This window comes from Grammomys surdaster, unplaced genomic scaffold (assembly GCF_004785775.1).
Source record: "Grammomys surdaster isolate TR1022 unplaced genomic scaffold, NIH_TR_1.0 66, whole genome shotgun sequence".
Classification (NCBI taxonomy): domain Eukaryota; kingdom Metazoa; phylum Chordata; class Mammalia; order Rodentia; family Muridae; genus Grammomys; species Grammomys surdaster.
In genome coordinates this window covers 11,435,926-11,448,495 of record NW_021604568.1, presented here as the reverse complement: position 1 = coordinate 11,448,495, position 12,570 = coordinate 11,435,926, and the positions used below count along the sequence as shown (strand labels likewise).

The 12,570-nt window shown below is 40.4% G+C and overlaps 1 pseudogene; it reads left to right on the top strand.

Moving 5' to 3' along the window:
* The first annotated feature begins 236 nt into the window (after positions 1–236).
* LOC114626064 lies at positions 237–6,498 on the top strand (annotated as a pseudogene).
* The last annotated feature ends 6,072 nt before the right edge of the window (positions 6,499–12,570 follow it).

The window sequence follows — 12,570 nt, the reverse complement described above, 5'->3', positions numbered from 1 at the left end:
TAAGTGAAATAAAGAAGGCTTTATAGCATACAAAATATTATTCTAACTGCCCCGACAGAAATGAAGACATTCCTAAGTGAGATCTGATTCTCTCAATTTGGCTATCATATTATTAAAACAGTGAACTCCAAAGAAGCAGGAATTGCCAGGAAATCTAATAATAAAGAAAGCAGAGAATGCACAAGACATAGGCTATACTAGCCTAGAGATTTTCAAGTTGTCAGACCACCTATAGGATGAGTGATAGGGTTCTTTCATCCATCACAGTCAGCAGGGAAATAAAGTGTGAAGAGGTAAGAATGGAAATTCAGTTCCTTCTGACTTCAAGTTGGATTAGAGTTTTAGAGAGTTTGATGCTGTGCACTTCACTGCCAGCATATTTAAACACGGTACAATTTGAGAAAAAAATTTTCTGGTGTAATACCATCCTGAGCGTAAAGGTGACATAATTATATACAAGCTCATATCAATGTGTGTGTCATTTCCTTCAAGAAGATAGGTTCTAGAAATAGGGCTATATATATTATCTTAAGGGCTTGGGGAGGATCTTGCATCATCCTACAGAGAGCATAGAGGTCACTTGGGCAATAATGTCAATTGTTGGCTGATGTAAGGGGATCCCTTGGATATACAGATAATGCAAGGGTCACTTAGACTACTAGCCATTCTCCATTCCACATTGTAGAAGCTTAATATGGCCTGGCCCAGCAGACAACACAGACCACCAGATTATTAATCACCCCCGATTCTCAGCTTTGGGAATGGAAAAACGGGACATATGTCTTTCCTTTCCAAAGAACAGTCCTATGTGCTTAACATTTCTTGTTTCTCTTGTGGTCTGTGGGCTTGAGGATCTTCATGCTCCCAACAGATGAGAATGAAGTCCAGACAAGAATGGGTTAATGCTTGTCAGGACCACACCTTGTCTAAACTACTTAGTTGTGCATACTTCTTGTCTTCCATTTAAACCTTATCCTCATCTCAGGATCAAAGATGAGCTGGAGGGCGGGTTTGACTCCATCCCTCTTTGAAATATCACAGTTTTGAAGAATCTCCTTATTCTGCCTTCCATTCTCAATTTGGTTCTTTTAATTGGCTTACTGAGGACACATGGCCTAACCTGGCTTGTTGGAACATAGGCTGCTACTCCTAAGTGTGGTTACAGTTTTTGATGGCTCATTTCAGGAAAGTCAATAGATATCTCAGCCTTGAGATACTACTTGAGTCCTGAGAGACTGTGTTCATGAGATTAATATTATGTTCTGTACTGGATAGTTGTATATCAATTTGACACAAGGTAAAATCATCTGAGCAGAGGGAACCACAATTAAGGAAACATCTCCACCTGGGATCTGTCTCAAGTTGGGCCAATCATCTCTTGGTATGCCTTCACATCTTTGCTTAGCTTTATTCTTGTGCATCTTGTAAGTGGGACAAATCTTGGGTCAAAGGTTTTGTGGGTGACTTGATGTCCCTCTCCTCCACTGGAAGGCCTGCCAGGAACTAGAGATGGCCACTTAAGTGTCGATAACCCCAGCTGCTGGGAGTCTCAGCTAGGATCACCCCAATAGTCTTCCAAGAGCCTCCCTCTTGCCAGGAACCTGGATAGTCCCAGAGATGACCCCCCGATTTCTATTTTCACTCCAGGACTTTCCAGCCTCCCTCTCCCCACACCTGATCCTCATCCCCGTACCACTTCTCATCCCCTCTTCTACCCAGTTCCTTCCTTCCATCTACCTTCTATACCTGTTCTATTTCCACTCCTAAATGAGATTCACACATCCTCACTTGGGCCTCCTTATTAATTAGTTTCTTGACTGTAGGATGGTTATCCTGTACTTTTCCATCCCATGGGAGAGAGCCAACCCCTGAAACTATTAATCATACTCTACTATGCTCGCATACAGGAGCCTAGCATAACTGTGTCCTGAAAGGCTTCATCAGGCCTGTCTTGGAAACAGATGCAGAGACCCACAGCCAAACATCAGGCAGGCATAGCTTGGGAAGTCCTGTGGAAGAGTTGGGGGAAGGATTAAGCCAGCTAGAGGGGTCAAGGACACCTACAGAGTCAACTAAGCAGAGCATATGGGGGCCTTACAGAGACGGAACCACCAAGCAAAGAGCATGAATGGGCTGTACCTAGCACCCCTACATATTTGTAGCAGATGTGCTACTTGGTCTTAATATAGGTCTCCTATCAATTAGAGTGGGGGTTGTTTCTGATTCTGTTTCCTGTCATTTAATCTGCTTCCCTTAACTGGGCTGCCTGGTTGGGCCTCAGTGGAAGAGGATGTGTTCAGATATAAAGTGAATAACTTAATTAATTAATAAAGAAAACTCCTCTATAAGATCAGGCTGTAGGCAAACCTGCAAGGTATTTTCTTCCTTAGTGGTCAATGGGGGACAGTCTATAGGCTGGTGCCATCCTTGGGCTGGTGGTCCTGAGTTCTATAAGAAAGCAGGCTAAACAAGCCATGTTGAGCAAGGCAGTAAACAATACCCTTCCATGGATTCTGCATCAATTCCTGTCTCCACATTTGATTTTCTGCCCTGCTGGAGTTCCTATTCTGACTTTTTTTGATGAGGGAACTGTTATTTGAAATGGTGAGTGAAGTAAGCCCCTTTTCTCCCCAAGTTGCTTTTGGTCATGTTACTTCATCACAGCAATAGAAAGCTTAAGATACATTCTATGCCTAGTTTGGACCATTTACTATCTTTTGCTGATTAATCACAAAATTGGTCACAATTATTATACAAAATATTTTTTTTTAATTTTTCTTGAATACAAGGACATATGGTCAGAAATGGCTTGAATTTGGACAAACTAGTATGGGGAGCTGCATCTCTCATATCATTTCCAAATTAGTTTGAGTTCCGAGGAGAGAAAGAGAGAGAGAGAGAGAGAGGCATAAGTCAAATCACTTGCAGTCCCTTGTGTGAGGTTTATTAAAACAGTGCAAGGAATTTATTCATACTTGACTATAGGCTTTAAAATATGAATTTGAAGCTCCTTCAATCAAGAAACACAGTATTTCTTGCCCCTGCAATCTAGATTGGCCTTTTGAATTGTATTGGAAATCAGAATGAGTAAGGGTGACATTTTGCTAGTGCCAGGTCTAAGGATTAAGAGGCCTGTCACACTCCCACTAGCTCTGGAAAACCTGCTACCACAGTGTGAAAAGGCACAGGCTTGCCTGGAGGGTGATAAACGGGTCCTGCCAAGAGCAGCCATGCATAGCACAGATCAGCAGAGTCATTCAGTTAATCCATAGATTTGGGGCAGTACAAAAAATTCTAATTGCTGAAAGCTATTGAGTTGTGGCTTAGTATTTGATGGCTTAAAGAGTGGTGACTGATACTATGCTTGCAGCCTCGATGCGGCAGTCAAAATGTCATTTATGCCTCAATTTAATTGATAAACACAAATAAAATGCCAATGCAGATATAGAGTGTAATGTGATTAAACCCAACTCTAAATATGAGAAGCTGCAAATCACATTGTAGAGTATGTGGTTTCAGGGAAGCACTGTAAACAGGAGATGGTAATCAGTCTAAGAGACTATAGACTTTCTTTATTCTTTCCCTGCTTCTTTATTCATTATTTTCCTTTCTTCCTTCTTCCTTCCATCCTTCCAACCTTATATCCTCGCTCTTTACCACTCTTAAAACTCATATACTTGGTACATCCCAGAGATGCTCCTCTCTCTTCCCACCCTCCTCTGACTTCTGTTCATTCTCCTGGACCTCTCTTCTTAGCTCTACCTATATCTGAACCCCAATAGCCCTCCTATCACCTTTCCTTCCCCGTTCCCTCCCTCAATCCATTTCTAATGATAGTTTTATTTTCCCATCTGAGTGAGATTAATGCATCCTCCCTTGGGCTCCTTCTTATTAAGCTTTGTTGGGTTTGTGGATTGTACCACAGTGTATCCTGCACTTTATGGCTAATATCCACTTATTAGTAAGGACATACAGTGCATTTTATTTTGGGTTTGGGTTACCTCACTCAGGAAGATATTTTCTAGTTCCACCCATTTGCCTGTAAATTTCATGATGTCCTTATGTTTAATGGCTAAGTAGGATTCCGTTGTGTACATGAACCACATTTTCTTTGTTCATTCTTTGGTTGAGAGGTATCTGGGTTGTTTCTAGTTTCTGGCTATTATAAATAAAGCTGCTATGCATATAGCGGAGCAAGCATCCTTGTGGTATGGTAGAGCTTGAGGGAGTCTTTCTACAAGGGCAACTTTAGTTGAGATTCATAGCAGAGGGTGATATGGATCCTGAAGTATCCATCTTTTGCAGCAAGGCAGGACTCCCAGTCAAGGGAAGAACACCAGCCCACCGATAAAACCTTTGACCCAAAATTTGTGTTGTCTACAAGAAGTGCAGGGACAAAAGTCTCACAGAGACTGAAGGAATGGCCGACCAATGACTGGACCAAATTGAGATCCATTCCATGGACAAGAACCAATCCCTGATACTAGTAACGATACTTGCCTTTGCTTGAAGACAGGAGGCTAGCATAACTGTCTTTGAGAGGCTCTACCCAATAGCTGACTGAACGAATACAGAGACCCTCAGGTAATCATTAGTCAGGGCTCATGAAGTCTTATGAAGAAGTTGGGTGTAATGACCGGTTCCTTTGTAATGGCCCATTCTGCTACTTTGTAACGGCTCGTTCTGCTGCTCCAGCCCACAGGTCAGGGTCTAGAAAGAGAAAGAGTGGGGATGGAGGGGTGAGAGATTCGAAAAATGGATACAAGACAGAGTCTGGTCAAGTCTCTTCTATTGGAAGGAAATCCTGGGTATTTATACCCTTTGCCACGTGCCTTGCCCTCGTGGACAAGCTCAACTGAAGGCACTACGTCATGCGCCTAGCAGCATGGAGACCACATGCACCTAGCTAGCAGTGTGGAGACCACGTGCGCCTAGCTGCTGGTGGCACTAAACAGCAAAACAAGATGTTTATCAGAGTATGCTCAGCTGTTAGGGGCTGTTGAAAACAAGTCTCTTGTCAGGGTATATGGCTTGAGATGGCTGCAAAGATGATAGCTGCTTTCGGCTAAGAGTCAACTCCCAACAGTTGGGGGAAGGTTTGAGGAACCCAGAAACGATAGGGACTCTGCACAAAGATCATCAGAGTCAACTAACCCTTGTGGGCTCCCAGAGATTGAACCACTAACTAAAGAGCACATAAAGGCTGGACCTAGGCCCCAACATATATGTATCAGATGTGTAGCACAGCCTTCACACGAGATCTTCAACAACTATAAGGTGGGGTTTGGGGTTTACCTTGATTCTGTTGCCAGTCTGTGGATCCTGGTCTCCTAATTGGGCTGTACTGACTGGCCTTGGTAGGGGAGGATTAACCTAGTCCTACAGTGACTTGACGTATATTTTACAATAAAATTGAGGATTTATTTTGCAATAAAAACTATGCCAGGCATCTTTTAAATTCTTGCCAAAACAATTTTATGCACAAGGACTTTCCACAAGACAATTGTTTAGACACAGCCAATGATTTGGATAGACTGTGAAGCCCTAAAAGACACTTGCTTTTCCAGTCCATGCCAAGGAATTGCCACTCGTAGGAATACCCCATGAGAAAGAGGTCTTCTGTGCCAATGTCCTGGGTACAGAGGGTTGACCTGTGAAACTTTCACTAATTCCTGTGGAGGGAATGTCTGCCAACATGGAGGCACCTGACATAAAGGCCCTGAGCTTCCTGTCTGTTTCTGCCCTGCTGGATATCCTGGATGATTCTGTGAAGCAGATTGTGAGTATGGTTCCAGCCTTTCCCACAATAGGGTGTGTAACAGGATGAAATAAATGGCTACTCCTGCTTCTGTGGCTACCAAGGTAGGCATTGTGACTTGGAAATAGATGAAAGTGTTTCTGATCCCTGCATGAATGAGGCAGTATGCCTTAATGACATAGGAGGATACATGTGAGTCTGTCCTCAAAATTATTCTGTTATGAACTGTGAGTTGGAAATTGATGAATGTGGATCCCAGCTGTGTTGTCATGGTGTCAGGATGCTTTTGGAGCTTACTTCTGTGACTATGCACCTGGATTCCTTGAACTGTGAACTCAACTTTGATGAATGTGCCAGTCAGCTATGTATCCATAGAGGTGTATGTGTGGACAGAGGATACAACTACTACCATGATTGCATAGGTAGTAGATTCACAGGGACACACTGTGAGACTTTAATGCCTTATGTTGATCCAAACCTTGTCACAGTGATACAACATGTAAAGTCACTGCTGACAGCTGTATTTGTCACTGCTGTCCTGGATACACAGGTGCCCTGTTTGAACGTACATAAATGAATGCAGTAGCAACCCCTGCCAATTTGAGAGGCAATGTCCTGTGCTTTCCTCATAGGATCAATAGGGATATTTTGCAGGCCTGTCTTCCTCTTTCAACTACCTTAGAACCTCAGCCCATGTTTGTATCTGTCAGCCTGGATTCAATGAGAGGAGCCTAGCGTAATTGTCCTCTGAGAGGCTCTACCCAGCAACTGACCAAAACAAAAACAGTGATTGGGAGAAAGATTGAGGAACTCAGGAAGGATAGGGACTCCATGAGGCCATCATAGTCAACTCACACATACTCTTTGGGGTTCCTAACGACTGTCCGGAACAGTCTTGGGTAACAATTTATATCTTAAGGTAAGATATTGGGAAACAATTCTAATTGTTTGGGGAAATTGTTAATTGAGCATTTCTAAATATATATAGCCTTTGGATAATAATTAATCTTTAGAGTCTCATTTCTACCGGGAACCGGGTGGATGGTGGATATTGTCTGGGCTTCAGCCAAGCTTTGTGGAGACAGCATGGTGGATTGGCGGAGCCAGCCGCCACCCTGGAGTCTCGTGGGTCTAGTTGTGGCTCTGTGGCCTCTGGCCACTTGGAGCTGTGGTGCTTTTGGCTCTAGCCCCGAACATGGCAGCAGAGCTAAGCAGAGCTGCTGCCGCTTAGATGGTCGGCCTTGCACCCCCAGCCTTTTTTATTTTAAATATTACCTGCAACACTGAACCGCCAACCAAGGATCATAAAAGGGCTGGATCTAGGCTCCCTGCATATATGTAGCAGATGTGCAGCTTGGTCTTCAAGTTCGTCCCACAACAACTGGAACAGGGAATTACTCAGACTCTGTTATCTACCTGTGAATTCTGTTTCCCTAATGAATTGCCTTGTATGCCCTCAGTGGGAGAAAGTATGCTTAGTGATACAGTGACTTGAGGCATCAGGATGGGTTAGTACCCATGACGAAACTCCTCAGAGATGAAGAGGACGGTTGGGACGGGCCCTAAAAGAGGTACTGGGAGGAGGAGGGGGCTGTGTTCAGGATGTAAAGTGAATAAATAAATAAATTAATGGGAAACAAACAAACAAAATTCATACACCTGTTTCCTCCCCAGACAAAAACATAGAGACTATGCATTTTATAAAAAGGATTACTCTTCATATTAATATAATATTTTATTTCCATGAGTCAATACACTAAAGACAACCCTTTATTGAGAATAGTTTCCTTTTTAGAAAGACTAATGGAGACCTATTCAATCCAAATGGTTTCATGTTGTGACATCACAATGAAACACAGAAATAAAATGAAGTACCATTGATAACAGTGATCTTAAAAGGCTGAATTGCTGTGTGTTGCATGCCTTATACATTGCCTGACTTTTGTCTTTGCTCGTCACCACTCTTTCCACTAGATAAATGTACAGAGATTTAAGTAAAGGGCAAGATTTCATTACATATCTCCAATGGTATTCTAACTATTAAAGATGGGCCACTTCCTTTCTAGGCAATAGTATTGTAACTGACTTGATATCATAGAAGATTTTCACTAGTTAATACAATATGTGTTCAATTCTTGTGGTCATAATTATAAGAGTAGGTATTTTAATTCCTCTAAAGGAAATTTTTTCATGAAGAAGTTATCAATTGCTTCACTCAGTTTCTACAAACACACTTCATTTCTAATTATTGTATTCTTATTTATCTTTGTAAATTATAGCTTTAACAAAGACAAGAAAATGCTTCCTCTACAGCATTGTGGCATTGTATTTTAGGCTAGGTCAGAGATATAACAAGAGAACTTATTGCCTATTCCTACAGGGAAGGAAGGATCTCTGCTATCAATGGGAGAGTAGTTATCATGATCTCCTTGGTTATTTATTTAGGATTATTTCTGTACTAAGAAATAGGCTAACCAATAAACATCTGTCTTAGGTAGATTAGGAAACAGTCTTTATGAGGCCCCAGTGTGTGTCTTGTATTTGATGCAGATCATTCCATCTTTGAAGTAAACCTTATTATGCTATTATGTCAAGGGATTGAAAACACAAAAGGTTATCTAGGAATCTTAAGTGACTCACTCTAGATTAAAGTGTTAGGAAGCAATATATCTAGAGTTCAAACCCAGAGCAACTACTTGTAAAGCAGGGCTCATTTAATCTTCTCTCAATTGTTTGTAAACGCCGTTAGAGTCAGGTTAATAAGGAAGCAAATGATTAAACAGTAGTAAAGTGGCATTAATTGGGTGTTTTAGAATTCTATTTAGGAAGAACAAAGTACTTACTTAAAAGCTTGGCTCAGCAACATTTATGCATTGTGAGAGTCAACAAAAATTAAAACGATGTTCATTAAACCAAGATGGGAGACATATCGTGAGTGTGATTTACTTCTCAGAAAGGGAGATACCATCTCATGGGAAACTCCTTGATTCTTTAGTTCTTGCAAGGTTTCCTAGCAAACTTCCACATTATTCCTATGTCTTACATGTTAGAATTTTATTATAAGTGTATTCATTGGGTCAGGACTCTAAGTGTCTGTATTTTGATTGATTATAGTATTCTGTAGTGGAATGTCAAGTGTCTCATATTCTCTCTCATCTGAGGTTTCTAGCTCCAAATATTCAGATGTGACCACATCTCTTGGAGTAACTATAGAAAGCAAAAGAGTACAGTCCTCATCCCTCATTAAGAAAACTTCTCTTTCAACAGAGAGCATTACAGATGGTGTCTCTCAGGAATGTCTTTCTTAATGATACAGAAATCATGATTCTTAACTTTTAAATACTGTACAACAGCTACTTAATGAATCCAAACAAAGAGTTGAATGGGGAATTTTCTTTAAAGGCCATCAACACCATGTTTAGACCTGAAGGTGGAAACCAAAGTAAATAAAGTTCCTGAACTTGTATCGATCATGAGATCAATTTTCTATGTCAGATACTTGTTTTTGCAACAGAAGAGGTAACAAATTAGACTTAAGGAAGGAAGGGATGATTCTGCCTCACAGTTCCAAGAAGTCATCAGTTATAGTGAGGAACTCATAGTGGCGAGAACTCCAAGAAGTCATCAGTTATAGTGAGGAACTCATAGTGATGAGAACTATGTGGTGAGATAGCTGGCCATGAGGTATTCACACTCAGAAATCATAGAGGAATGTGTGGTTGTACCCTTCTAACTATGTTTGCTTGATCTATCAGTTGCATCTTCCAACTTCAGTTAATCTGTTCAAGAGAGTTCCTCACAGATATGCTCAGAAACTCATCTGAAGGTGATTTTATATACTGTCAAGGTGAACATATTAGTCCTCATAGGGCCATACTTTAGGACTTTTTGATGACTGTACCTGTTATACACTGTATCAAGAGATACTGTAAAACTGGAGGTTCAGAAAGCAACAAATTCAGGACAACTTTGATTTTGTTTATTGTGTGGTGATTTACAGACATGGTTTCCAGGATTCGCTCCATGCTCCAGAAATCTCACAAGATGTTAAGGCACCAAACTCTTGTTATGTCTTTCAATGTCAGTGCATAGTAGCTGTGCATGTGAGCCTTTCAGAGCTTCCCTGAAAAGAATGACCATTTCTAGCCACTGGAGGGTCCCAGATGCCAAGGGACTTTAGCTAAAATGTGCAGCAAATAGGAGACTAAATCCTGTAGAGACCACCTACAGTAGATAGGCACAGCGCCCAGTTGAGGAATGGGGACACCCAACCATCTCAAAGTTTTTAACCCAGAAATGTTCCTGTCTAAAGGAAAGACGGGAAAAAAAAATGGAGCAGAGACTGAAGGAAGGGCCATTTGGGAATGGCCTCACCTGGGGATCTATCTGGTCTGCAGACACCAACCCTGGCACTGTTACTGTTGTCAAGAGGCACTTGCTGACAGGAACCCGGTGTTGCTGTTCCCTGAGAGGTTCTGTCAGCACCTGACCAATGTCAATGCAGATGCTTGGTTCCAACCATCAGACTGAGCTCAGGGACCCCAGTAAGGGAGCTAGTGGAAGGACTGGAGGAGCAGAGGGGGGTTGCAACCCCATACGAAGAACAATGTTGGCTGCCTGGACTACCCAGTGTTCCCAGGGACTAGACCACCAACCAAGGAGTGTACAGTGAGAGATCCATGACTGAAACCGCATAGGTAGCAGAGAATGTCCTTGTCTGACAACAATGGGATGGGAGGTCCATGGTCCTGTGGAGGTTTGATACCCTAGCAGAGGGGAATGCTGTAGCAGTGGGGCAGGAGTGGGAGGGTGGTTGGGGGAGCACCCTCACTGAAGCAAAGGAGAGGGGGAGAGGGCAAACGGGATGGCAGAAAGAGAGAGCTCACTGGAGATGTAAATAAATAGAATAGGTAATAAAAAATTTTTAAAAATGAAAGAAGAGGTAAAAAAAGAATGAACATTTCACATGCATTTTTGGTTAATTGCTGTTTTTGGTCAGGAGACATGGGAATATAATTCAGTATCTTGGATATTTTCATTAATATAATTTTAGAAAATAGTTCTTGATCTGACAATGATTATTTCCACTAAATTTAACAAATAATTTTATATGACTTAATCATTTTAATGTTTGTTAATGTCAGCTTAATTGATGAAGTGATTTACTACATCATATTATTTCATACATTAACTCTCATTCTCTAAATGGAGTGTCAATGTAAATGAACAAGCCATGTCATCTTTATCTTCTTGATAACGAGTTAGTGACTCAGTCATTGGTAACATCACTTTCATATAACTTAAGAGATAATGCACTAGATAAACTAATTCAGGTAATTCTACAGATGGTAATTGAGTATCTAGTATCAGATATTGAATTAAGAACTAAGGAAATAAAAATAAGTAACAAAGTTTTGCTTTGGAAGACTACAAAGCCTAGTATTAAAAAAGGACTTGTGAAAAATATGTGTTTGTGTATACATACATACATACATACATACAAATAGGTTAATAGCTAGATCACATATGTATGTAGATGTGATGACACACACCTTTACTCTCAGCAAGTAAGAGGCAGAGGTGTGCAAATATCTGTAAGTTTAAGCCCAACCTTGTCTACATAATGTTATAGGACAGGAAGGGCTACATAATCATAGTGAAACTCTATGCTAGTGTACCAATGACCAGTGTGTGTGTGTGTGTGTGTGTGTGTGTGTGTGTTACACAGTACTATTAATTTTAGCATGTTTGGGAACATGAAAATGAGCCAGAGCTAAGCAGGATGGTATAAGGGCAACATCATATGTATGAGCTTCTTCTTCAATGGGGCATATGCATATATACATATGTATATGCATATATATGTATATATATTTACAAATATAATAATATATAATATATATTTAGGGGATTTCTTTATCACATCTAATTTCCTTTAACAAAGCTATTGTTTGGAAGTATGAATCAATTGCTGCCTTTTACTCATTGTCACTGAAACTTCCCTTCTCCTCTATGTCTGTATTTCCCTAACTCCGTATATGTTAATAACTATATGATATATATAGATATAATTATATATCTGCAAAACAGTTACTGACACCTAGACTTTCTTCCATATCAAAGTCTTCCTCCCTGCATGTTTCATATGTGAAAACAACAGATTTCAGGTCGAGATCATAAACTACTTGCTATATTTAAGTGGTGTTTTAGACATTCTTAAATATAACAAAATATATGAACTTTGTAATTTCTAAAATCATCTTTATTTCATGAAGTTATGAATGGTGGAGTTTTCAATAGCAATGTAGAGGCAGTTTGGTGTCTAGTGAGGGCTCGACTCTTCAAAGGTGGTCCATTTTATGTGCCCACACATGACAAAAAGTGCAAGGAAGATGTTCAGACTATTTTGTAAAGACACTTATCATAGTCATTGATATGGACCTGTGGCATTTATTAAGGCCATATTCCTTAGCATGTTCTCATTAGATATCAGGTTTCAAAATAAGAATTGAGAGAATTTATCAATATTCAGAAGACAGGGTTAGGGAAATACAGACACTGAGGAGAAGGGAAGTTTCAGTGACAATGAGTAAAAGGCAACAATTGATTCATACTTCCAAACAATAGCTTTGTTAAAGGAAATTAGTTGTAATAAAGAAATCCCTGAACTAAGAGAAGAGACAAAGAGACAAAAACATGCCATGTGAGTGGTGTTGCCAAGGGAACTTGTTTGGATAAATGGCAAAGCCTAGGCAAGTTAAATACAAATAAGGATATATATATATATATATATATATATATATATATATATA